Raw genomic sequence first — 26,163 nt, forward strand, 5'->3', positions numbered from 1 at the left:
CACACTGAAGGTTTTGCAGCTATATTTGACTCAATAGTGACTTCAAGGAAAGCTATAATAATGAAGCTTTCTTAATGTCATGAAATCTCCTTAATAGTACTATTCATAAAAATAGAAGTGTTTACTGCTTGGGCGAAATGCCTCCCCAACATTAAAAAATCATCCACACATATCAGTTCTTCTATTTTCTTCCCCAGGCTTTCCAGTAGATGTTCTTGGAGACATTGTCTTTGCCTACGTTTATAAAAAGGAACAGGAACAGGTAAGTAAAGTTATGTATAATATCCATCTTCAGGGAGTTACATAAATGAAATCTGAATTCTTTCTATTTACTGCAAATCAGAGTTCAGATAAATGAGGCCCTGTCCATATTCTGGGTGAATTCAGTCAATCCATGTTAAGATCAAGTTTAAAAACAACTTCCAGCACAGTGACCAGCCACTGTGCAACCTAGCCAGCTACATTACAAAACAGTTTCATTAGAGTTACAGTTCCTAACTAGCTTTTGAGAACTGCGGGGATTCTTTTTATATGTCCTAGAAGGGAAAGTGAGAGGGTTATGGGACTGATGTTGTTCCTGTATGGGTGAGTGGACTAAAAGACTTGGGTGAGCTGGACAGTTGGGTTGGTGTAACAGTTCTAGTCTGTATCAGATGCTGGAGAAATTCCTATGCAACGCTAGATCCAGCTGTTGAGAAAATTAAATGCATATTTTGCCTATTTAGAGCAAATTTTTCATCTTGACAGTGCAGTCTTAAAGAAAAATAGGTCTTTTTTTCTCTCTTTTTTTTTCTTTTTTTTTCTTTCTTTAGTTGATTAGCTCCATGGACAGTTAAATGGGTACAGACCACTCCAAAAATTAGCAGAACCATACTGCTTGCTAATGGAGGGGATTATTCTAGACAATTATTTATTTACAAGATACAGGGTGGCAGTGGTGGTCCCTGCAAATAAATGCAAGAAATCCAAAGCAGGCCATGGGAGATCAGGTTTATGCTTTTTCCATGTTTAGAAGTTAGCCAAAGGGACAGTGCCATCTACTCTAATGGAAATCCAGCTGTGTACCTTCGCCTGGAAGAGTGGAGAAGGAAGTCTTTTAAAGTAGTATTGGAGATAAGTAGGTTGATCCTTAGGGCTAGATATACAACAGTTAGCCTTATCTACTTCTGAGGTAACTGAGTAGTATTTTTTTTTCCTTTATGCTTTGGTTATACTTATTCTATTTATTGAACCAATAAAGCTTTATGGAAAGGAAAAACAAAACAAGAACATGTGAATGTCTAGTCCTAGAATCAGAGATGGAAAAAGGGTAGTAAAGCTATCTAGGCTGTTTTTCTTTGCCATTGTGTCTCCTGGTCTGCTGTATATTGAACTAGAATGAATGGTATTATTTCACTGGGCAGCAGTTCACAAAATGCAACCCTTAGGCCACCTGCAATATCCCTGGACACACTGGAAGAGCACTGTGGTGTCTGTTGCATCTGCTTTGTACCACTTGGGAACAGCACGGAAGCTCCTGGACATCAGGGTCCTGTTGACAGAGCAGGTTTCCAGCAGCCAGTTGAGTGAGGGTCTGCAGCTGTGAAATAAGGACATTGTACAACGTGAAGGTATATTCATCAAGTATTGGCAGAAGGCTATGGAGAACAAGTCTTATGAGGAGAGGTTGAGGGAACTGGGGTTGTTTAGCCTGGAGAAGAGGAGGCTCAGGGGAGACCTTCTTGCCCTCTACAACTACCTGAAAGGAGGTTGTAGCGAGGTGGGAGTTGGTCTCTTCTCCCAAGTAACAAGTGATAGAACAAAAGGATATGGCCTCAAGCTGTGCCAGGGGAGGTTTGGATTGGATGTTAGGAAAACTTTCTTCACTGAACGGGTTGTCAAGCACTGGAACAGGCTGCCAAGGGACGTGGTTGAGTCACCATCCCTGGAGGTATTCAGAAAACATGTAGACGTGGCACTTCAGGGCATGGTTTAGAAGACATGGTAGTGTTGGGTTGACAGTTGGACTTGATGACCTTAGGGGTTTTTTCCAACCTTAATGATTCTATGATACTCAAGTTGAATTAACCCTGTAAATAAATATGAAATGCTGTGAATGATATGCTTGAGTTTCATGCAAACTAAACAACAATAGGTTAAAAAGTCAGAAAAGGAACGGTGTCTGCAGCATTTTATCTTTGCACATTGCTTTCTTGATTATTCCTTTGTTCCTTTGGTGCTTAGAATCAGAAGCAGTAAGGGCACATAAGGGACTCTGGAAAGCTAGATCATTGCTCACCAGAGGAGGTATGTGTAGCTCAGGTGCTGGCAGTGGAAAGCACGACAGTGCTGGTCACATCCTTCCAGTGTGTTTTGAGGGTGCTCTGCAGCCACCCTCAAGATCAGACTGAACAGCAAGTCTGCAAGTGAGGTCTCCTGTTCAAGAGGTTTCCTTCACAAAATTCAGTCAGCCTGAATATGCTGGTGTCCCGGTGATTTAGCGTGCACGCCACCAGGCACATTCAGCCAGCAGGTCTGTTAGGCCACTGCTTGCTCAGACAGTGGAAGAGAAGATTGCAGGGAATCTGAAAAGATAATCTAGTTTTAGCCTATCTCATTGATCTAACATTGGATTAACCATCCTTACACTAAATACTAGAAATCTGTCCTGACTATCCAATTTTTTACTGTCAAATAATGCAAATTGTGGGTGCTATACTTACCACTGGGTGGTCCATTGCTTATTGCTCAGTGTCCATCAACCATGCACTGCTATGTCTGCTGCAGTTAAGTTTGATGGAGGAACCAAAAATGCAGGAACAGCCCAGCACATACAGTCATGTTTTCCTCTGTTTTCTTCTTCATTGCAGAGATCAAGAGAGGAGTAGCTGATATATTCTATTGTTAATTTGCTTTTGTAAACTATTGCTCCCTGAGCCTTGAGACAGAAGGGTATATCTTCTGCTAATCCAACCCTCTAGAGGCATTTTAGCAGCTAATCTGGTTGAATCAAATAATTCCTGCTGCATATGATTAATTTTGGGCCAATTTAATTTTTATTAGTCATGGATTTCAGTCACCTACAGTTGCATGACTGTAATTGCCCTTGAGCACATGGAATTTCTTTGTAGATTTGATTTGAAAATATATTGGGGTAGCCCCAGCTCCTCCTCACCTATTTGTGCACTGCTAATCTTATCATGCCTAGATTTGCACCCTCTTAAATGTAGGTTGGTAAAATAAAACCTTTACAGATGAAATTGGTGAGTCAATTTGCCTTCCTAATTGTGGGATTTCTCAAGTGAATTTAGTGCTTTAGAATGTGGTGCCTATGGCACCCATGAAAGGATTAGTTTATGAAGGCCAGCTCTTAGAAACAGCCCAACAATAGTGCCTTATCCTCAGGATCACTTATCAGTCAATGGGAGTTTGTTCTCAGGAGGGCCCGAGCCAATGGGTAAACTCCTGTTTACGCTAGCCGAAGAACTCTGTCTCAATGTTTGGATAAATTATCACTTTGTATCCTGTTGGAGGTAGAGTAGTATGGGGAGCTTAGAGGAGTCTTCAGCTTTTGCTCATGCAGCTTTGAGTCGGCGCGCTCCTGCCTGTGCAACGGAATAAATTTATTTTCATGCAGAGATGCGTTGCCTCATCTTGTGCTTCCCCTTTCCCACCCATAAATCCCCCTCAGTTGCACCAATGAAACCAGGGCATTCCTGAGAAGTGCGTGGGTCTTACAGGACCTGGACAACCTGGGACTTCACAACGAGGAGGGCAATAATGGCTCTAATGAGTGCCAGCAGGGATAATGGGTTTTCTGCTGTGGACAGTGGAGAGAAAGTGCCAACTCACTTAACAGAGGCAGCAGTGCTGGTTTTGGCCAGCGCCACCAGTGCTGGTTTGGAGCTAATGACCTGGAAATGTTCCCAGCACCATTACACCGCCCCTAGGCACCCAGCTGGCTTTTTAGGTACTGGATTTCTGCATCTCACAGTGAACATTAGGTCCTAGATAGCTGTGCTTGATTGGCATGACTTGAAGAACTGCTTCTGTTTAATGAGTATAGTGTAAGAACAAATGAAGGGAAAGCCACACTATCTCTTCTAATAACATTCGCTCTTTTCTAAAATCCCATAGAGATGTAACAGACATCGGTGGTATTAATATTATGTGACTTAGCTGATGCTAAGAAGCATTTGGGAAAACTTTGACTGACTGGCTCAGGCAGTTGCTAATGAGGATATCACACTTACAGGGATATGGCAGAGTAAAGAGGTTTATTTCTCGGTACGCTATTGCCCCGTCTGAGAGAAATATTAACGTAAACGGGAGATGTGAATTGTTGTAAACCTCTGTCCTGCCGCAGCCCTGCAGTCATGGGGCAGCTAATGATGGTGTCCTCTGTCTAATCATGGCATAGAGACACAGTGATGCTGTGAGCTGCAGGGCGGACCTTTTTGCAGGAGCAACACCCAAGACAGAATACACCCAAGAGCCACCTTCCTAGTCAGGGCTCAATAAGAGACGGATTGCCTCATGGCTTGAGGCACCCAGGGATGCTCCCTGTGCAAAACACTCCCCCCATATGAAAGCTTAGAAGAATCACTGATTTTAGAGGCACCAAAAGCTTCAGGATATAGCTCTGTTTGCCTCTGAGGAAGTGACTCATCACTCTTGTTACCCTTGAGACTCCTGGCTGACATACGCTTCTTCCATTAGCCACCTACTTCTCTGTGGCTTCTCTGGGAGGAAATAGTTCTGCTTTTGTCAAAGCACAGGAAAAGGGATTTATTTATTTGTTTATATGTTTTTCTGGGCTGTGCTTTTTCCCTCTGACAATGGAGGTGGTTGGAATGTGTGAATAGAGATAATGTGGACAGATTGATCTGCACTAAATGAATCTTGTGACAGCTTCTGTGAGAAACATATTTGAAATATCTTTATTATTTTACAACAAAACTGAAGCCACAAGATTTTACCAAGGATACTATGATTTATTATGTTATGCACTCCAATAAACTTTGGATTCCAAAATAGATGCAATCACTATGAAATCACATGCATGAATTTTTCAGATTTATTCCCAACCTTGGAGTGTATTTGCAAGTGTACATTTCTTAATAGTATGTTTCACTTAATACAAATAAATTCTCATATTATCATTGTGGGAAGAAACGTGACACCAGGTTTAGCCCTGTTGAACTTAATGAAGCTCCCTGTGGACTACTCAACATAATCAAAAGTGTTTTCACCCTGGTGAATAGAAATCATTGTTCAGCATGTACGCTTTCCATTGTACACTTTTCAATGTACACTTTTCACGTACAACTCTCTCAACTGTTTTGAGAAACAGTGGTAAATACTGTCTTTAGGAATCTACTTTCTTCCATCCGAAGAAAAAAAGCAACAGAAACCCAGCTGTAAACTTCAGGGTTAAAACATTTCTGCATTTCTGGTCATGCCCTTTGTGGTATCTTTCAGAAGGAGGGTAAGCATAACTGGAAAGCTGTAAGTACAGTTTATATGCATTTTAAATGGGCTGAGCTAACATTCAGTTTAATTGGAAAGAGTCCTGAATGCAAAGCAAAGCCTTCCCACACTGTAGAAATCCATATGTTAAAATACTTCCTTTTTTAGAATTTCACAGTGCTATAGCCAAGAGTTGCTCGAATAAGGTCCCTGTGCTGTCCTGTTTTGAAAATAAACAAATTGACAAATCTGTTCTTCGTGCTGCAGCCACTAGTTCTTTGGTATATTTGTAAATGCAGAAACATAAAGCCGAATAATCCGCTTCTCTCAAGACTGCACATTAGGCAATTAAAGGGGTATGTTTGCAGGAAGGCATACTGGGCATTAGGCACACAACTATTAACAATAATAAGAATCGGGCATTTAATTCCCTTCATAGGGATGAAAATGTATCTCTGCTGTTTAATGCAAGCTGGTGTAGTATTATGTGATAAACACGGATCAATAGAAAAGGATTTTTAAATTTAGAATGCCATTCCTCTACCACAGAATGGGCAATAGAGAGAGTTTCCCAGTAATAGAACCAGTCTACCTCTGCTGAGACAGGAGCAAAGTTATCTGAGGAAGTAGCAACAATGTCATTTATTTTAATGAGGCTTGTTCTCCAACAAATGCTGTTTCCGCACTCTCGGGAATGTTCCAGTAATGCTATAAAAAATGAAAAGGAGCCCTATCAAATGCTCAAGCGCACCTGTGTTTATATAAGCCCAGATCATGGCTCATAGCAGGGCTCTACGTTCAGGCAGTAGCAGAGTTACCTACCCAGGTATGTCAGAGCTTTTTAGAATGTCTACCCTTGCTGGGTATTCAGCTTTTTAGTCCAGCTGATAAACTGACTGTCGCGTATCCTTAGCTGATTCATCTGCTTGTTGAACACTAAAAACTCTAGACGCAAGCTTCTCCAGACAGATAATAAAAAACCTGTTGCTTTTAGGAAATAATGGTTTCATTATCCTTGTCCCTTTCCATGGTATTATGCCATACACCCTTTTGGTTTGCCAGTCCCATTCCTGATTGGGGTGGGGGTGGGGGTGGAACCCCAACAAATTGGCTTTAATGTGGGGTTTGCCAGTGTTAGTCTAGGGAGGATATTTTCATACAAAAATTATTAGACTTTACTAGGAAAAAATACATTACTGGCTAGAAACATATTAGCACTACTTGTGTTAAATGGAATCATTCTATTTTAATGAGATTTTACCTAATTCTGAAGACCCAGTGTCTACTTCTGACATTTTGAAAAACCCATGAAGTTTGTATCTGGATATTTTACAAGTAATTTTTTGTCAGTTAATCACTCAGTCTGGGTTAGACAGATACTTCTGTTGGGAATACTCTTGTCCATTTTCTCCCGTCTGTGCTGCTCTTTTCTTTGTGGTAGTGCAAGCGTTATGGTGAAGGAGAGCTTGTTTGAGAAACTGATCTGGGAAAAATACCATGCAGAAAAAGGTGGGGGAAGTTTAGAGAATTCAAACATTTGGAAGAAGAAGAAACAATATGCACTGGTATGGAACCAGTATAAGCATGTGGTGAAAATATGATGTTCTTTTATCAGGCATGTTTTTTTGAGCATGCTAGTTGGAGTTTCATTTACAGCAATGAGTTATCATGCCTTGTCAGATACAAAGCTGTGGGTTTATTATAGATTAACTCATGACATTTTTAACTTTCCTGAAGCAATTTTGAAATGTAAGTTGGAATAAAAGCACAGACAATGTTTGTTCCATGAAGCTGTAATTGATGAAAAAGGGTTTGATGAATAAAATAAGTTATGGACCTTTCACTGAGGATTAAACCCTATTCATAAAGAAACTTCATGCTAGGTAATATGGGTTGTCATATTTTATGATTCAGAAAGAGTGGGCAATGCTTGTAGCACTGTGAAGTGGAACTTGAGCTCAGCAACAAAATCTTTTCTTCCTGTACACCAGCAACAACTCATTCCTGATGCCTCTAAGGAAGGAGGTACTTAAACTGGAAAAAAATCAGAAAGGCACAGATTTTTCATGCAAGGTGTAACAAATGACACCTGTAAACACTTGAATTTAACATAGCAGTCAGTTTGCTGTAGTCCAGAGTAAGGTTTATTAGCTGCATGATATTTTTCTGGACTTCTCTTTTAGAAGAAACCATCTAAGATAAAGCATCATTGAAGAATTCTGTGGTAAGGATGGCTATCAGTTGCTCTTTCACCTTGTCACTTCTCTATTCTGAGCTTCAGAAGAAGGTAATAAAATATCTTGCTTCCCAAAATACTGTATTATGTGTGCTTTTTCGTGGTTAAACTCTATTTTATAAATGAAAGCCTTGCTAAATATTACGTCCCAATTCCACGTGCTGCCACGTGATGAAACTTTTACATTCTGTTGTGGTATAGGCTTGTAAAAGGTCAAGCTAAAACGTTCTGAGTCTAGTCTCAATGTATAGTCTGTGGGCAAAAAGGGGAAGAAACTTATATAATAACATTTTTTAATTAAAAGTATATCTTCATGTTGCATTCTCAGCCTGTAAAATTCTCTGAGATAGAATATCGTCCAAAGTTAAGCTAAGGTTATCCATGTAGCATTGGCAGTTTATGCTGTGTCACCCTTTCCTGCTGTTAGCTAAACGCAGTGAGTGCACTGTACATAATTTTAAAAATGTAGAACAAAATACCAATGCCTTTGAAGTCAGTAGAAGGTTCCTCAGAGAAACTACTAAGGCAATAAAGATACTACAAGGGATAAGCAAAACCCACTTAATTGTTTAGACATCTATTAAGGGTCAATGGCTTAACACAGAAGCTACTCCTATTTCCCATAGCAGCATAAGAATGTTTTTTTCTATTTCAGAGGCAGTGCTACTAAGGTGAGGTGTCTGGCCAGGTGTATCAGGGGCTAGACAGTGTAAAACATGGATCCTGTTGAAAACAGATGTCTGTGGTTCACTACTTGCAATGCATCTACTGCTGTGGCATTACCCAGAGGAATTAAGGAGTCCAAGCTGTTGTCCTGAGCGGATGCTTATCTTTGACACTTGGGAACTGGTTTGTCTAAGCTAGTTAATGCAACAAAACAAAGGGTATTACCCTTCAAAATAAAGAACCGATCAGATTCTTCAAATGCTGTGAGTCTAAAAAGGAACCTCTTACCCAATCCTGCAAATAGTCCTGCCTAATTTTATAATTCCTCTAAATTAGACTAGCCACATGCTTACTGCTAAGCTCAAATCTGTCTGCAGGATCTAACATATGTTAAATCATGTGTCTGATTCCCTGCAACCTATTCTGTAACTCAAAAAACGCACCAAAATCTGCCCTGTAGTTTCTACTTATCTACCAACAATTGAAAACAAATCGTGACTGTGGTGCTGAAATTTTCATGACCTAGGAACATTTTGCAAGAAATGTGTTCGTACAAAAAACCACCAAACCCAAAAAGGAGGGGAAATCTGTGTTTTCAGTGAATATTTTGCTCTTCTGCAAAAAGCAAAAGCTATAATGGAAATCACTTTGCTCACCATAGAAATACAGTCACCTCAGAATAATTATTTTTGGAAGTTCCTCGTTATAGCTGTAATTGACAGACTGTGAAGAGTTGCTTCTTTTGAACATGTTGAACCTTAGTAATTCCTTTTTTTGTTTTTGTGAAAACACAAAATTAAGTGTGATTATTTAAGTATGTACTCCATTTGGAAGGGAAGTGGTTTACGGCATATTGAGGCTAAGAAATAAAATTCAGGTCACACTTGTGAAGGACTGTCCTGATTTCCTTACAGATAACCGACTTCAGCATGTAAAATTAATCAGCCCTTTAATTTGCAGCTTGAGCTTTTACTCATGGCTTCTTGACTCAAGCAGCTTTGTTTTTCCTGGGTAGAGTCGCACGATACTTGGTTTCTATAAAAGTGAGTGGGGAAAGCTCTGTTATGATGTTGATGCAGAACCTAAGTGAAATTCCTTGTAAACTATATAGTGTAGGCAGGCTTACCGGCTACTTCTTTTCTAACAGTTACTGTCTATATCAGGCTAAAACGATTGGTAACTCAGAAAAACCTCAGACCTCCATTAATTCCAAAGTTAGCCATTGCGCAGCCCTTGAGTTGGTGAGCGTTAACTTCCCATGCTGGCCTTTAATTGACCTCAACATTGGACTTCTGGAGCAAGCGCTGATAAGGGGTGAATGACAGTTCAGCTGCATGCAAGCTCTGAGCTAGGTGACTGAGTCGCCTGGACCTTGCGTATCACCTTCTCTACTTGGGTGGTGCTGCGGGCTGTGACCTTTATGCTGAAGGTGCTGAGCTAAAAGCACTGACCTTGTCTCTTTCAGTGCCTGGGTTTGCTTCTTAATATCAATGCTTTGGTAAGGATGGGTAGTAGAATCACTCTTTTGACAAGTCCAACAGGAAAAAGAGTAAAAACAAAACCAAACACCTAGGAAAAAACCCTGCTGCGGTTTAAAATAGAGTGAAGTTCCACCGAGTGTACTCCCCTGCAGAGTCACAGGGTGCCAACGCTTACCCTCCCATAATCAGTTGTTAGCTATCATCTCCCTGCTTTGCCAGTTACTTCTCACCTTCTTAATCAAATTGTCATAAATAGGTCAGGAATTCTTGCTACCAGTTTTATTCAACAACACCTCTTTATCTCTTACTTGTCCTAAGTCCTGTACAATTCTCTCTTACTTTTCCATGTGCTCTGTCCTCATCACAATCACTTCTGTTTGATTACTGCTACAAGGCCCTGATTGCAATTCTTCAATGATGAGAGAGCTCCGGGACTCTGGGGATTAGGGTTGTATTCCAAATTCTGCCAAAAGCATTCTGACCTCAGAGACTGTATTCTGGAGACATGTCCTGATACCTTTAGTCACACAGAATATTCATTCACTCCAGCAGGAAAGAGTAAACAGAAATCAGGAAAATGAATCCCGGAATGATTTTCTGTATTACCTGGCAGAATTCATAGTTCATAGCCTGCAATCATTTTTTACTCATTTTTACCTCTGATAAGATGGTGCCTTCTCTTGTGGAGGACTGGAGGTGCTGGAGGTATATCTCTGTTAATGATTGTGAGATGATCTGTGACAAGCTGTGATTGCTCTCTGACACAGGTCTGATACGTGTGAATAGACTGTTAACAGTCTTAGTTTGTTAACAATGGACCACATTGTTTTGATTTCGTTATTTCATCATGGCTCGGTTTTCACAGATCGTGTGTATTACACTAGGATTTATTTTACACCCTTAGTAAAACCAGTGGTTTATAATTGTAGGATTATACAGAATAATTGTGGGATTCCCTGTCCCCATGGGAATTCTGCTGTCTTTTCCCACTGACTAAAAGGAGATGAGTTTTCTAGTGGTTAACATATGAGCCTGGGAAATGGGAATCCAGTTTTTATTCCTAGCTGTGTCAGTGATTTACTTAGGGTTTTCTTAGTGCCTCAGTTTTACTAGAATAATGGTGTTAACTTGCCTTTTGGTAGGAGTGCTAGGAAAATCCCAGGACTGTTTGCTGCTTCAGTGAAAAATGGGCTTCGTCCACAATTATCGAAGGCAGATTAGTAATTCAACTAATTCAGCAAGCAGTAGCTGGAGATATCATGCTTATACAGAAAGTTATAGCTTGTGTCTTGGTGTTCAGCATTGTGCATAAACTGAGTATCATTATTGTCCCAGCCCTACTGGGTTCTCCCTTCATGGGTTAACTGGGAGTACTGGGGGCAGCTGTGGCAATCCCAACATCTGAGTCTATGGGGCTGTGTGCAGCATCTGATCTTCTTTGAATCTTTCTCAATTAAATTTCCAAGCCGTTTAAACTCTTCCCATTCTTTATATCCCTCCACATACATGCATACATATACAAACACACACACACACTCTCTTAAGATTGAAAACTTCTCTGTTGTCTGTGTCCAGACTAGCAAAAATCTTCAACAATTAAAACAAAAAAAATTGCCCAACAACTGAGGATCAAGAAAAGTTTTTAAAAAGCTATTCCTTTCATAGATAATTTTTTCTAAGGGTTTAGAAATGACAAGGCACATTTGGTTTTATTCAGGAGTGATATGGTAAACTAATTAGTCGTTACGTTTTTTTCTTCAACACCCTCTACGTATATTATTATTATGACAAGAACAGGTGTATAAAGCTTCCTCCTCTATAGTAAGACTTCTTAGGTATAGGATCATATTAAGATGACTGAGGAGAGAATACAGTTCCCAAAAGTGTTTGGAAAATGCTTTTAGGTTTCAGGAGCATTTTGTCCTAGATATATGAATATAGATACGTGATGTGCATATGTACATATATATATGCACACATGCATGTATGTACACATGCATATAACTATAGCCCCTTTACCCCTCCCCCCATACACCAAAAAGACACCGCAGAGTGTCCCTTTCACAAGCTATTTTATCTCACAACGCATTCACATCTCCAAATGACCAGTTTTAGTGAACGTAACCTAGTCCTCTCACAAGCTACAATGAAATAAGTATCAGAGAACAATTAATCGATCAAGCTAGTAGCGGGTTATACCTGCACTGCTCTGCTGTGTATATTCATAGCACCAAGCATTGCTTCTGTTGTTCCATCTTTGGTTTTTTTTTTTTTTTTTTTTTTTTTTTCTTTTTTTTTTTTCTTTTTACCCTACAGCAGCAGCAGCAGCTCTGATTGCAACAACCAATAGACATGGCTGGCAGCGTGAAATGTAAAATAACAAAACCTACAGTCTGGCTGGCTTTGTGGATAATATGCTGCAACAACCAGCCATTTCCTGCCCGTGGCTGTGTCAGCTGAGCCATCCACAGTCCATTTTTTCATTGGTGGTGTTTTTTTCACTGAAATCAGGAATGGGACACAGCATGCTTGGAATTTGGCCAGTATCCTGTTGAGTTAGTAGAATAGAAAGAAAATAAAAAGTACACTGACCCAATTTCTTTGACTAAATATACTGGGCCATAACAGCAAAAGCTATAAATGTGTTTATTCTTTGAATGATTTTTCAGATGAAGTGGCTTAGGACAATACATTACAAATGAAGCTGGACATCAGGGAGTGAAGCTTTCTCATCAGGCTCTCTATTAACTTCAAATGACTCTTTACATCCCAGATCTCAAAGTTTTAAAAGCAGGTTTCATTTTTTATTTCTGCTGTTTTTCTATTTCATTTCATTTCACTGAAAGTTTCTGTCCACTTTTTTGTACCTGTTTTAATTAAAGGAGGTGTTTGGTTTTTTCTTTTTTTAAAAACAGTCAGTGTGTTTTTCCTTTATGTGACAGGTACCTATGTTTAGGATTTGGGGAGACTGTGCCCCTTGCTGTCTGGCGTGAGCAGAAATGCATCTGGCTGCATCTGGAAGTGAGGAGAAACATAATAGCACAATCAGTTAGTTTTTCAAATGCAAAGTGGAGGATACACTTAAAACCCGGTAATCATCTAAATCAAACAGCTTGTGCCTACCTTTGGCTCCCCCACACCTGTGCCATTCATCTGTGCCATCCCACTCAATGTGCTGTTCCAGTGAGGATGGTGCCAAAGGGTCAGTTGCTCTGTTCTTGGATCTTTGTCCCAAGAAGGGCCAAACAAACCCTGTGACGTCTGTCTCAGTTTCCTCATTCATAAAATGGGGACAATGATCTGCCTCTGTCTTTGCAGAGCACCTGGATATTTCTAAATGCAAAGTGGTAGGACACAATGGAAGCCAAGTGGAACTGTTCTCGAGTGCCATATGGCCAGACAGGTTGCCAGCATTCAGAGCTAAAGAAGCCAGAGTAAATTATAGCTCCTCCCTCAAAAAAAAAAAAAAAAAAAAAAAAGATGCCCCAAGTCCCAGCAACAAAGAAAGGGTTAATTTTGCACTAATAAACAAAATGCATTTCAGAAATGCCTGGCCAAATAAATGTTCCCTTGCAGCTTCCCACCTGCTGGTACTGGCAGAATAATAATAGTACCTGCAGTATGGTGCACAGTTCCTCCTCCAATACATCTCTGCTTTTGTTGTCTTCTTCAGACCTACAACATAAGGTCCCTATCTTATCACCCTCCTGCTTTTCAGCTTTCCTTTCCAGACATCCACCAAAAATGCTTAAAAACTGTAGAAAGAATTGAGCGCTAGGAGGGAATGAGAGAAAAATACAGTTATGCCTGCAAATTTGTATTTGACTTAAGCCTGAGGTTTTGCCTAATTCACAGCAAAATCATCAAAGTTGAATCCTCAGCTTGTTTTTGGCAGCCTCTGTCCTCAGCATTGAAACCCTTTGTCATGGGGAGCAGAGGTCCCAGGGCCTGAAGAGATGGGGAGTGGTCGAACACCTGAGTGAGGACAAGAAGGGCGTTTTGATCAAACTTGTAGATTTATCTGCCAGGGGAATTTTCCCTTCCCATTTGGTGGCAGATGAATGTGAGCCAAGGCGCTTTAAGGTACCCTGCTTGTTTTGGCAGAGGGGTAAGGAAGAGTGGTCTCTCCAGGATGATAGCTTGGGAAATTCTGTGGACAAAAGCCCAGGCTAAGTTGTCTGTTGGTATTATTCCAAGGAGCCTGAATGGATGAAAGCAGGAATCCCAGGATCCCAACTATTTATGGGTTGGACTGTAGCTGTCCTTCAGGGCAAGGCCCCTCCACACAATGGTTTCACAGGCAACATCTATTTTATAGTATGCTCCTGTTAGCAGGGGCTGGGTGAGCAGGGCTAGCAGTATGACAGTACAAGGTCTGGGAACCAGTTTCAGGCAAACACAGTTATTTGGTACATTTTTATTTTAGATGAGAGGTTTCATTATATGTGAACCCCCAGCTAAAGTCTATTCATTGTAAGAACTGACAGAAGTAAAACTAGGTGAAGGAAAGCAGATGGCTGAAACATGTTGTTGAAAAAAAATCAATAGTCCCACTTCTGATGCATCGATATTTGGGTGTGGACACATTCAGAATTGATGTTTAAATGTCAGCTGGGCCCAATTTGCAGCATTTCAAAGCCGCCTTTGCGTTTCAAATTCAGCAGGACTGAAGGTCAGGAGTTTTATTAAGTATTCGACTCCAATGATACACTTTACAAACATTATTTTTATTTTAAAAGATCTTCTTTTATCTTCTTCCACTGGTAGTAGCCAAGGCAGAAGAACATAGAGCAGGCATAAGTTCAAAGCTTGGTCAAAGGACAATAGTTGCTTATGTTATCTTGACCCTAAAGCACCCATCATTGCTCCTGAAAAACTAGATAGCTGCAAGTCTGAATTTTTCCAGTGTAGAATTATATTATATCAATAAGTTCTTTTTTGTCCAATTCTGTAAAGATACTGTGGCCAATAAAACTCTTCACTGAGTTCGTTGTTTTTGATGTGAGCATCTTTTGTAGTAGAAAGAAGACTGTGGGGCGATTTAATAGAAAGTGTTGATAGCGCAGAAAAGAACATAAAAGACATGTATTTCCTTTTTAATGCTATATATTTAAATTACCAGAACTTCAGTTAGTACTGAATGTGGCAAAACCTCTTTAAAACTAACAGAAATGTGCATTTAAACCATCTGAAGAGTTAGTTATGAACCTTAAAATGCAGTTAAACAAGAGCTACTTGAAATTGTAAACAAACCCCATCAGTGTTTCAACACTGATACTAATAGAATAGTTTCCTTTTTAAATTAATTTAAAAATGTTGTTTCACTACTTTTACATGGTTAGAAAACAATATTTTGGACGTGCAGAAATAATATTTTAGCTGTCAATTTCACAAACCTGAGCAAAGTACTCTCTTTTTTACACATAGACTTCAGGAAGTAGCAATTTAAGTTTAAGCAAAAAGGACTTTAGAAACAGGATTTTGCTAGATAAATGCAAAGGGAGAGTTTTAAACCCATTTACTTTAACTGAACCAGATGTCAGTCAGCGTATTGCGGGAAAATTTTGCCAGGCACCAGTAGTGGCATTTGTTATGTGCTTTGCAAAGGAGCAAAAGACTGCATGAACAAGACTAGTCAGGATAGGGAAGTCAGACTTCAGAGCTGTTAATAGGCCACAGTTCCCTTGAAATTAGTGGGACTGGAGGGTGTTCAGAGTTTTTAAAGAGAGTTGCATTTATTTTCATCTTGGCTACATTACATATTATGAGTGACAGGTATGTGGCAAAATAGAGTGCTGAAATTTTACTTTAAGTTCTGAACTGCAAAGATAGAACAATGCTTGTCACATTTCAAAAAGGCTACAAAGGAAAATCCTAAACAGTTAACGGAGACACCAGAAGGAAACAAAATAGCCGAGCTTCATTAAAAAAAAAACAAACCAACAAAAAAGCCACCTATATTTATAGCTGTTAAACAAGAAATCTTCAGAACTTTCTGAGTAATAAAGGACAAGAATTATCTCAAAATCCCAGGCAGAAAAATGAATTTGAAAGTGTCCTTTTTTTGAAGAAAATCTTGGACAGGCTGTGCTGAACAGAAGATTCTGTCTGTGAGGAAGGGGTTAGGAGACACACTCAAGGAAAACATTCTCAGCTTGCATGGCACAGCCAGGATGGAATGTCCAGAGGATCAGAATAGGACACAGTTATGAAATCATCCAGACTAGAAGGTCAGCTTGTCCAGAAATCATGTCAACAGGATTGTGGTTAGGAACCACACAGGCAGGCAGATTCAGAAAAACAGCTTCAAACCCCCTCTTAACATAAAAAAGAAAAAGGCAGAATTTAAAAGCCATTGTAAGGTTTGGTAGCCTGATACAGAAATACTAGAGTAAAAGCTGGATATCCAGCATGCTCAAATACCTGTTTAAATCAAAGATGCAGGGATTAAAACATACCATGAAATACCCTCTCTGAAAGAAAGCTGGGTCCTTCAAAGATTCTTCAGTGTTACTGTGAATCCTTCATGGGGGAAGATGTACTTTATTTAGGAGCCTTCGACAGCTGAAAGAAATTATGTGCCAGGTTTTTGCTTGTCTATTTTACAATTACTTAGAAAATACAGAAAGCTTTCTATGTAGAGCTCAAAAAAGCTGTCCTCATTTGTTGTGGGTAAGAGGAAAGAATAATTACGTAGAGCCCTGAAGAACCAAAACAAAAGAAAACAGGATCAACTTCATGGCCATGTGCCCCATTCATACCAGACCTTAGAGACATGTTATGTCTTTAAGACTGTAAAAGAAAACTTAATTCACAAAGACCATTTTGACTTTCTTGGAATAACGTTTTACTTTGCAGAGATTATTAGTGGTTGGTTGGTTGGCTTTTTTGTTTGTTTGATTAGAGGAGTCTGCTAAAGCATATTGACTTAAAACAAAAGTCACCTTGGTATCAGCTGCAATAACCCCACAAACAGTGCTTGGATTTGCAGCCCTGTCATTGTGTTCTGCTGTTTTTTGAAGGCATTTGAAGGTTAAAGTTGAACCTATCCTTAACACCACTAACTATGGCCCTGCTTCTTGAGCCTAGCTAGTTGAAAGATAACATTCTCTATGATTTCTGCCCCAGTGTTTAAAATCCAATCTCTTTCCCTACCCCCATATTGCTGTTATATTTTGTGATTACCAGTCCACAGCTTCAAGTTTATGGCTGTAGAGGCCCTCCATAGCACAGGAGTTTCATTAATGCCGCTTACTCCATGTGCGCTCTCTGTACTGTGGCTAAAGGGGAGACTTCAGCCCCCAGTGTTATCTCAGCAGTATCTTCCACAAACACTTCCCTTCTTTAAAAGAAGAAAGAACCTACCTTTTCAGCTAGCTTAACTTCACCTAGACAGCGAATGCAGCCATGTTTTATGTAGCTGATTTAGCTACCCCACCTGACTAAGTTAAAGTGAACATGATTCACAAAGATTTTCTCTATCCTGTGTTTGTCTTCCTGATTTCTCTGGTTGCTTATCTGTGCTTGTACCTGTGAAACCTGGGAAACTCTAAGCAGCTATCCCACACTGCAAGCTGCATGACAATCACCTCAGCAGGGATATACTAGTGGTAAAATGAGACTTCGGAGAGTCTAATGAGTAACGTGCAGTGCAGATGATGAATTTTTCTTCATTTTCCATTTCAGATGTTCCTATTGTTTCTGCATGGGATGCAGTTTCATCTGCTGGTTGTAGTATATACAACAAAAAGTGTTTTTACAGCTCGGGATAGGTGTTTTTCTGCCTTCTTATTAATGTGAAGAAATAAATATCTTGATGAGAGTGACCTTCATTATACCTCAGACCTGATCATTGCTCCCTGTGGGCTCCATTACCTCAGTGAAAACCATAGACAAAGTTCACTCAATAATTAGAGGGACTGGAGTTGTTCTGGTCTGGGAACCTGACACCCCTGCTGTGCTGAATGGCAGTGTACAGATGAGGGATTCGAGATCTGAGAGAGCAAACTAAATTAAGGCTGCCTAAGGTCTGCCTTGTGCATTAACTTGCAAATAAGGGGGGACACAACAAAAGATGAGCGATCCTTTTCCGAAGTAGAAGTACATCATTCCCAGTTAGGATATGTTCAAACAGGTAGATGTCAGCTCTCGTGTGTGATTCAAGCCTACAGTAAAATGAGATGAATACTCTATGTAATAAAAAATATTGTTTTGTGTCTACTGATAGTTCTAGTACTTATCCAACAAAACTTCCTATATTTTCCTATGCAACCATCTATTTAGAAAAGAGATTATACATAAGAAATTAACATAATATAAAATATTTATAAATATATATTTGCATACACACATGCACATAAATATGTAAGTATGCACATATCTGAGCTAATCAGTGCATAGCAAGAGTATTTAATACAAGGAGAAAAGCTTCCACTGTTAAATTCATGGACAAAATTAATGTGTTCAGCAGAATTGCCCTTCTACGTTACCGCCTATGCTTGCCCTGAAGGATGATCTGGAAGCATGACCAACAAACAGCCTGTCCTCAGCCATAAACCAGGTGAACTTCCACAGAATTTGTCTGAGTACCTCTCAGAAAGACTGCATTAAGCTTGGGTTTTCTAAGAAACTTAAAGCCATATATAGACATAAATGAGAACTGGAGGCAAGATATGAATGAAGATGCATAAAATGGGACTTTGGTGGACTTTGTGCAACACTGACCTACTAGTGGGTAATGTAGCCCACGCCTAGCTGTGATTTGCCCTGAGCAGTAGTGGTGGGCTTTGTGGCTTCTGTGGTCCTTCACAACATGGTACTTCTCTGGAAAAACTCTGCTTACCTTTCAGCTTTCTGCATCTGGTTATGTTAGCATCCAGTTATGGCATCTGGCCCATCTGCAATCACAAAACCAGGAGGAGTTGCTGCATGTGGAGGTTATCTCACTGCACACCAATCTGCATCAGCTGTACAGGACTCTTCCCAAAACATGACTGAGGCACTTTCATCTTTAAAAAGTATTTTTAAGCATCCCACTTTCCCAGAGAATATGTTAACAACCAAACCTTTGGTTAGGTGGTCTTGGGGAGGGGGTAGGAAAGTATGAAGGCTGCCTTTCATCTCCCTTTTTGAAGCAGCGCCACTGTGCAGAGGGAAATGTCAGACTACTCTACCGACCTTTCTAGCTTGTCCTTCCTAAACAGATTTCTGACTGAGGGGAAGCAACCATCAGAGCCACTTTCAAATGCCCGAGTGGTGGGTCCCTGTCTCCCTGGGCTCCCTGAGGACCCCAGCCTGCCCTCATCTGATGGAGTGGGGCCCTGGGCAGGCAGGAGGGGTGAGTCGTTTGATTGCATCTACCTATTTCATCTTTGCAAGGGATTAGAGCAGAATGCAGCACTATAGGAGAAGGGTGTTAGTGTGAAGGTGCACAGGACACAACGGCAAAGTTCACTTTCTAATAACGTCATCTTCAGCAATCCTCACCCCTTCATCTATTTTCTTCCACAACAGCCCTTCTTCTGATTTTTATTTATTGTATGTTATTTTTCAAGTGGGAGCGATTCTTCTATGCAGGTTGCAAGAAGTGACAGCTCCAGGAGAAATGACGGTGTGGTGGGAAAAAATTAACAGTAGGAAAAGAAGGCATGTGAGGACTCCCAAAACCGTCCTAAACCCCACTGCTGCTGAGTGAACGACTATTGCTGGACAGTGCCATTAATTGTTTCACTCATGACAGCAAATGCCTTCTCAATATTCCATCTAGCTCTTTCCATCTTTCCTTTTTTGGATACTGCTCCCTGGCTTTTCTTCCCTTCTCTGCCGTTTTACCAGCCTCTTTTTGGATCCTGTGCTCACAGATATGTTTTAGGCTATGGTCACCAAGGACATGGGATTATTCTTGCTGTTCTGTGACTCCTTAGTTTATTATATCAGCTGAAGGAGTCCTCTCGTGCCTTTATTTCTTCCTGGTGGAGACTACTCCTTCATTTTGGGCTGTCTAGATGTGGTCTCTGACACACTCAATGTTGTTGGGTGTTTAAGGGCCACCTGTCGGTCCTGTCTGGTCACCAGGCTGTCACCAGCCTCCACCTCCTCCTGTCTGTGGGGCTGGGGGTGAGGCAAGATAAGCAGAATGTACAATGTGTTAAGAGGAAATTTATACCATATTTGACAGCATTACTCTGTTGATGTTGCCAAGAATATGACTGGCATAATTTTCTTGGGTCTTTCTCTGATCTCAGATGTAAATTTGATGTGTGTTCAGGCAAGCACATGTTTCAGAAAAAATTTAAAGAAGAATTTATTCCACATATAGCTGTATTACAAGTATTTACTCCGCTGAATTGCATTCCAGCCATCTTCACAATTTCTCTTTGTTTAAGGTGAGTAATCATGGTGTCATCTTTAATAGTGCAACTATTTATGGGAACTGGAAATTAAAAATCCCAGCTGTGAACATTTAAGATATTTACTCCCATGTTCCTGTTTAGGAAATGAAAGAGAAACCTGATAAGTCACCTCTATATTTGTGGGTGAAAATAACCCACCTATGTTACAATCTGTAGTTAGTAATAGGAACAGTAGAATAACTTACTTTTTTTTTTTGTTCTAACACATGGTACTGAGATCCTACTGCAATGACCCATTTTGAACTGAACATCTCCCCCTCCCTCTCCACCCTCTTTTTATAAAGAACATCTCTACATTGTGACTTAGTGTCCTTACTCTAACATATTGTGGCATCAAATGTACACACATTCTGTATCTGCAATTTTCCATACTTGATATATGCTTTGTCTAGGCAAATTTCTGTGCTCCCTCTTGATGGAAGACAGGCTATTTACTACGTTTAAGTAAATATATAATATATTATTGTCCATCATTGCTCATATAATGGAAGAAGTTATAAACTGCCTCACCCTTATGTGTTCTCAAGGCAACAGGAAAAAATGAAAAAAAAAACCACACAGAGAACAGAGAATGAAAACTATAAAAATATTAACTTTGGATTAAAAAAACTTTTTTTAGAAGTTTTCTTCTATGCAGAGCATGCGTGGCAATAAAAAAGAGAGCAAAGAAGCAGTGCCAAGGGGAATTGGTGTCCTGAGCCCCTTTGCTACCATGTGTCCGGGTAAAAGATGGCTTTATTTCCTGGGATGAGGTCAGCCCTATTATTTGCTTTCTCCAAGTCAGAGATCGGCTGTAGAAATATCAGCGTGCTTGACAGAAAGGGGTCAAAGGAACACAAAGCAGCAGGGTGACAAAAAGTGGCATACTGGCTCCTGGACTGCGTTTACATGTCACACAGGGCCGCATGACAGCGTATAAAAAGGAAATGCAAGAACTACAGGGAGAAGGGGACTTTTCACAGGACTAAGGGTCCAGTGCCTCTGGGCTTTTGTTAAAAAAAAAATAAAACAATGAATAAAAAGGTACAGTAGCAGATAGTACTGAAAGTTCAAGGATTGCTTAACTCCAAAGCTATCTCATCAGAAAAAAAGACGAGGGGGGGGCAACATCAAGGCCTGGAAAGGGAAGGGTGGAGAAGGGGGGAGAGGGAAGACAGACAAATGTGGATGACATCTTGCAGCCTGAGAAGAAACAAAAAAATTATTGGTTCTTCCCTGTCAGTCACCAAGACAACAGCAGATTGGATTTGGAGCTGCCTGTAATAATTTATGAGTACTTTGTCTTGGTTGGATTAGTATGTTGCTTTGCCTGCTTCTGTTGGATTCATTAGCTTGGCAAGAGCTTCAGCCGGAAAGACAAAGTAGAGGGAGAAGAAAGGGGGAATTTGGGGAAATTTGGATCTACAGAAGGGTGATATAAAAGTACTGGTGAACTTCAAAAAGGTTATCGCTCTTGTTGTTTTGACCATCTTTTGTGCTATGATTTCTTCCCAGTACCACAGAGAGAGAGGCACACAAAGAGCAGTGAACAATAAAATCCCTTGTCGCTATAAAAGGACCTTCTGGTCCCTGTATCTACTGCTGAACTCAGGCTCCCAAAAAGAAAAGTCAAAAGTGTGCCGGGACCTAGCGGGACCCTTTGGCCCTGCCAGCCAGCTGAAAGGAGAATCGTGGTGTTTGCACCCATGGAGGGCAGGGTGGCAGGCCCAGTGCTCGGAGAGGTGGGAGGCCTTAAAGAAGATGAAGCCATGGTCCTGCAGGAGCTGCATCTCAGTAGCATAGTATGTTTCGAACACAAGAATGACAGCGATAATGGGGAAGCTGAAAACAGCTGCCTGAAAACACCAGGTCAAAAAGTAACCTGACAGTGGCATAGCAGAGATGGACAAGGATCAGGCAACACGCTGCACTTAGCATTTCAGTTGGCTGGAGGGTGGACAGGTGGAGACTGGCAGTGCCCTGGAGGGTGCCCTTTCACAGCAGGCAAACAACTGAGTGACAAAAACCCTGTTAGTCCATTCCTGCTGGGATACCCACACCTGTTAGAGGCAAAGATGGTAAATTGCACACACAGGCAAATTGCTTGCCATATGGTCTAATTTCCTTTGGAAGCGGTGTATGGCAAAATGCAGAAGAAACCATCCTACAGCATGTAAATCCAGTGCGGTGTTATGGCACTGGACCTGCCAGGCTTGCTTTTTCAAAAGCCAAAGGTTTTACTGGGGATTTGCTGTCCGTTTCTGGGACACCTCAGAGGAATACTAAAACCTCCAAGCAACAATAATAAAAAAGCATTAACGATGTCAGGGAAAACTCTTTTGCACCTCTGAAATGGATGCTAGAATTCAACTCCTGAGCACCCAAAAAGGGTGGAGGATCTGTCTGTTCCGCTCCACCTATAAACCTACCCAGCTCCATCACCAAAATAACCACACCTCCACCCAGCTATTGAAAAAAACCCAAACACCACTGATTCCCCTGGCTGCATGCCCAAGTTTTATGGCTTCAGTAAAGTGACAAATGGGAGGAAAGAGCAGTTTGGTATGTGCCATACTTTGCACATTGCACTGGTTTTATTACCTGCAACATTTTAAGCTGACAAGGTGGAAAACTTCATGTCCCTATTCATACAAAGGACCAGTTCAACGTGGGGGTGTCTGAACAGTTGAAGTTTGTGCACATCCCACAGAAATGTATTTATGGAAATAATTTAGTATTGTAGCCTAACCATTTGGATTGACCTATCTATTTTTATGTCTACATTTTTCATGACTTGTAGCTTTCCCTTTCAAAGATATTTCGGCAGACCTCTCTTTCCCCCTGAGGTTGAGGCCAGCTTAGAATGCTACTTTAGGATTACAATAAATAAACTTACAAAAACCATAAACAAGAAAAAGAAGTGGCAACTCTGAGCCATTAATCATTTTTCCTTCACTTCTTTTTATTCCCTGCAGCTATTGCAGTAGCCCTTTATGAACCCCAAATGTATTTGCTCTTCTGTGGCAAGCACTTTTGAATTGTTTATTAGCTCGGAAAACTGTTTCTGTCTTTCAGGACAGGCATCAGTAGAAGGTATCTGGGACAAGTACCCCATGAAGAAAGTACCTTTATGCCTTAAGAACCGACGAACTATTCCAAATGATCCAGCTCTATGAACCATGCTGAACTGAAGACCAGCAAATGTTACCTTTCATCTCTTCTAGTGACTTTAGTGTCGTCTTCATTATCATCTTCTGTTCTCCCTTGCCAATTCACTCATCAGTTTGCCTCCTGTGTTACATACCAGCTGGCAGATGTATCCTTTTCATTTCACATACTCTTAAAGCCTTGGGCACTGCTTTCTGGAGATATTTATACAGCTCTGGGACCCAGTTGCTAGAAAAGCAGTTTGTACTGAATATTTGCTACATGTTCTACAAGATCCCACACACTCTTACTTTGCATAGAGTAAAACAGAGAAAAAGGTGCTAACGCTTTGTATGTATTTTGTATGAAACATATACAGTAGACCTTGCTATATTCTGACAGTCTTTCAAAGGTTTTCTCCATAACAGTATTAATTACATGAGAAACTATTTTCATATATGCCATAGGGACTTCGAAACCTATCTACCACCAAGTTTCTTCATTTCCTACAAGCAAAGACAGTCAGAGAATGTCTTCCTCTTGCACATCACAAGACATGTCTGTGTACTCATCTGGAAGAGGAAGGACATTTGCAACAAAACACACTGCTGAGTCTGTTCCCCTGCAGTAGTCACTAAAAGCAGTAAGTCATGTGCTAATTCTGCTGGTGTAATTTCTTTCTCTTATTTTAATTGATATGGAACAAAGTGCAGAACTGGTATAAAGATCACTTATTTTTATGTTGAAATCCTCTTTTCCTATGTGTGTATTTCACTTTCAGGATACCTTACAGGTGTCTTGGCTACCTACTGAATAATCAGCTCCTGGCTTTGCCGGAGGAAGGTGGCAGAATCTGGAGGCTCTTTTGCCGAGTGTTTTACTGCTGTTCTCTCATTTAGATGATCCATGCAGAAAAAGTGATAAACACATAATATTTGAAAAATACCATAGCAGAATCCTTAAGGTAAAACAGCTGGCCTTTGCTTCAGTTTCTAGGGCAACATTTTAATAAATATCAGTCATGGTAATTATGGAACATTTTATCAAAGATGCATCATTTCCAGCATTATTCTGTTTTTGAGTCTGTATTAGGATAATAACTTGCATTATTAGTATAATTTGAGATGCTTTAAGGACATGGCTGGAGAATAAGAAGCTCAGGCTGGAAAGTGTCTGATTGCCAGTTGCTTGTCTTGCTTGCCAGGGCCAATTAACATATTTCTTCCATTTTTGCCTTTGTTTGACTTATCGAAATACAAATGTGTTGCAGACTTTCAGAATCACTTAGGCTACTTGTTCAGGCTTCAGAGGCACATAGCAACACGAAGCACATTCATGCAGATTAAGTGCTCTTTGGAGTATTAGAAACCACTTAATCTGTATAAATATGCTTCAGGTTGCTCAGTTTTTACACCACCTTGAGAAGGAACTGCAGTGGTTCAGTAAAGTATGCGATGCATTATTTAAAAGGAGATATATAACCCATGATAAGTTTATTTTCGAGGTGACTATTGTCAGAATCAGTTTATTTTTTTATATTTTTGTACTTCATTGCACTGTGTTAATGCAAGTGACAAAAGGTGTTTTGTATTATATACTCTATTACATTCAAAATTCTGGTTTTTTCGCTGTTGATTTAGAAGATAAGCATGAGAGATGTATAAGTACTGAACAATTTTAATTTACAAATTCATACAGCAGGAAGGATTTACACTTTTAAAATGAAAAAGTTAAAGAGTATTTATTTTCTCATCTAACTAAATATGTTAACCCATGCATATAAAAGCATAACTTTTAAGTTCCCATTGACTAATTTTCATTTGCAGTAGAGCTGAAAAGAATGAGCTATGAGACAGGACTAAGAACAGCATATTGGGATGTTAGCTTTTTTGCTTTCGGGGTTTACAGTGTCATTTAGTCTAATAACTCTTCGTAGTACAGTTTAATTATTGCCAAAAATAGAAAGCACGGTTGCATTGTGCAGCTTTCCCAGAGGATGTCTTGCGTATCCTGAGATAAATTTAAGCTCTATATTTAATATATTTGCAACTGTAACTGTGTTGCATTCTGAAATCCCTTGTTATTCAAATGCTTGCAGCAACTGTTTGTAAGCAGATGGTTACATGGACAAGGCAGCGTTCATCATAAAATGTTGATTCCAAAGAATTAAATAAGACATTCGGTGGTCACAGCAACGGACATTTGAATAGCTGAATTTGATATATTGAATTCTAATTTTAGTGACAGCTTTTGAGTTTTAGTATCAATAAATGCCTATTATGGGAGAAAAACCTACACTCTGTGGTCCATCTCAAACGATGATTTAGTAAATGCCAGGCTTCCCCGCTTGTATTTCTTGGACTATTAACCCCCTGAGTTGAAGTGCAGCATTAATTCCAGGTGTGGTGGGTCAGCGTTAGCTGCTGGAGGTGAGTGCCACATCCCCTACCCTTCACCAGTGAGGTCCTCCATTTGCTGAGGACAAGCTGCTGCAAGCAAACACATCGAGGCTCATCACTCTCTGAGATTCTCCTGTGTGGGAAATAATGGCGAAAGTGGTTTATATTCATGCCCCAAAGCAGGACTTCCCCTGCCACTGTGATCATAACCTCACTGCGGTTTCAACAGGAGCTGGCAGAGCTGCTGGGTTTCCTGCCCCGATACGTATGATGGAGGCAGTTGGAGCAGGGGAATACTTATTTGCATGTTAGGGTAGGCTCAAGGCTCCTTTGAAAGGCATTAAATAACACAAATGGGACTTACAAAGGGCAGAATGCCACCTGCTTGCTGGGTG

This window comes from Phalacrocorax aristotelis, chromosome 2 (genome assembly GCF_949628215.1).
Source record: "Phalacrocorax aristotelis chromosome 2, bGulAri2.1, whole genome shotgun sequence".
NCBI classification, from domain to species: domain Eukaryota; kingdom Metazoa; phylum Chordata; class Aves; order Suliformes; family Phalacrocoracidae; genus Phalacrocorax; species Phalacrocorax aristotelis.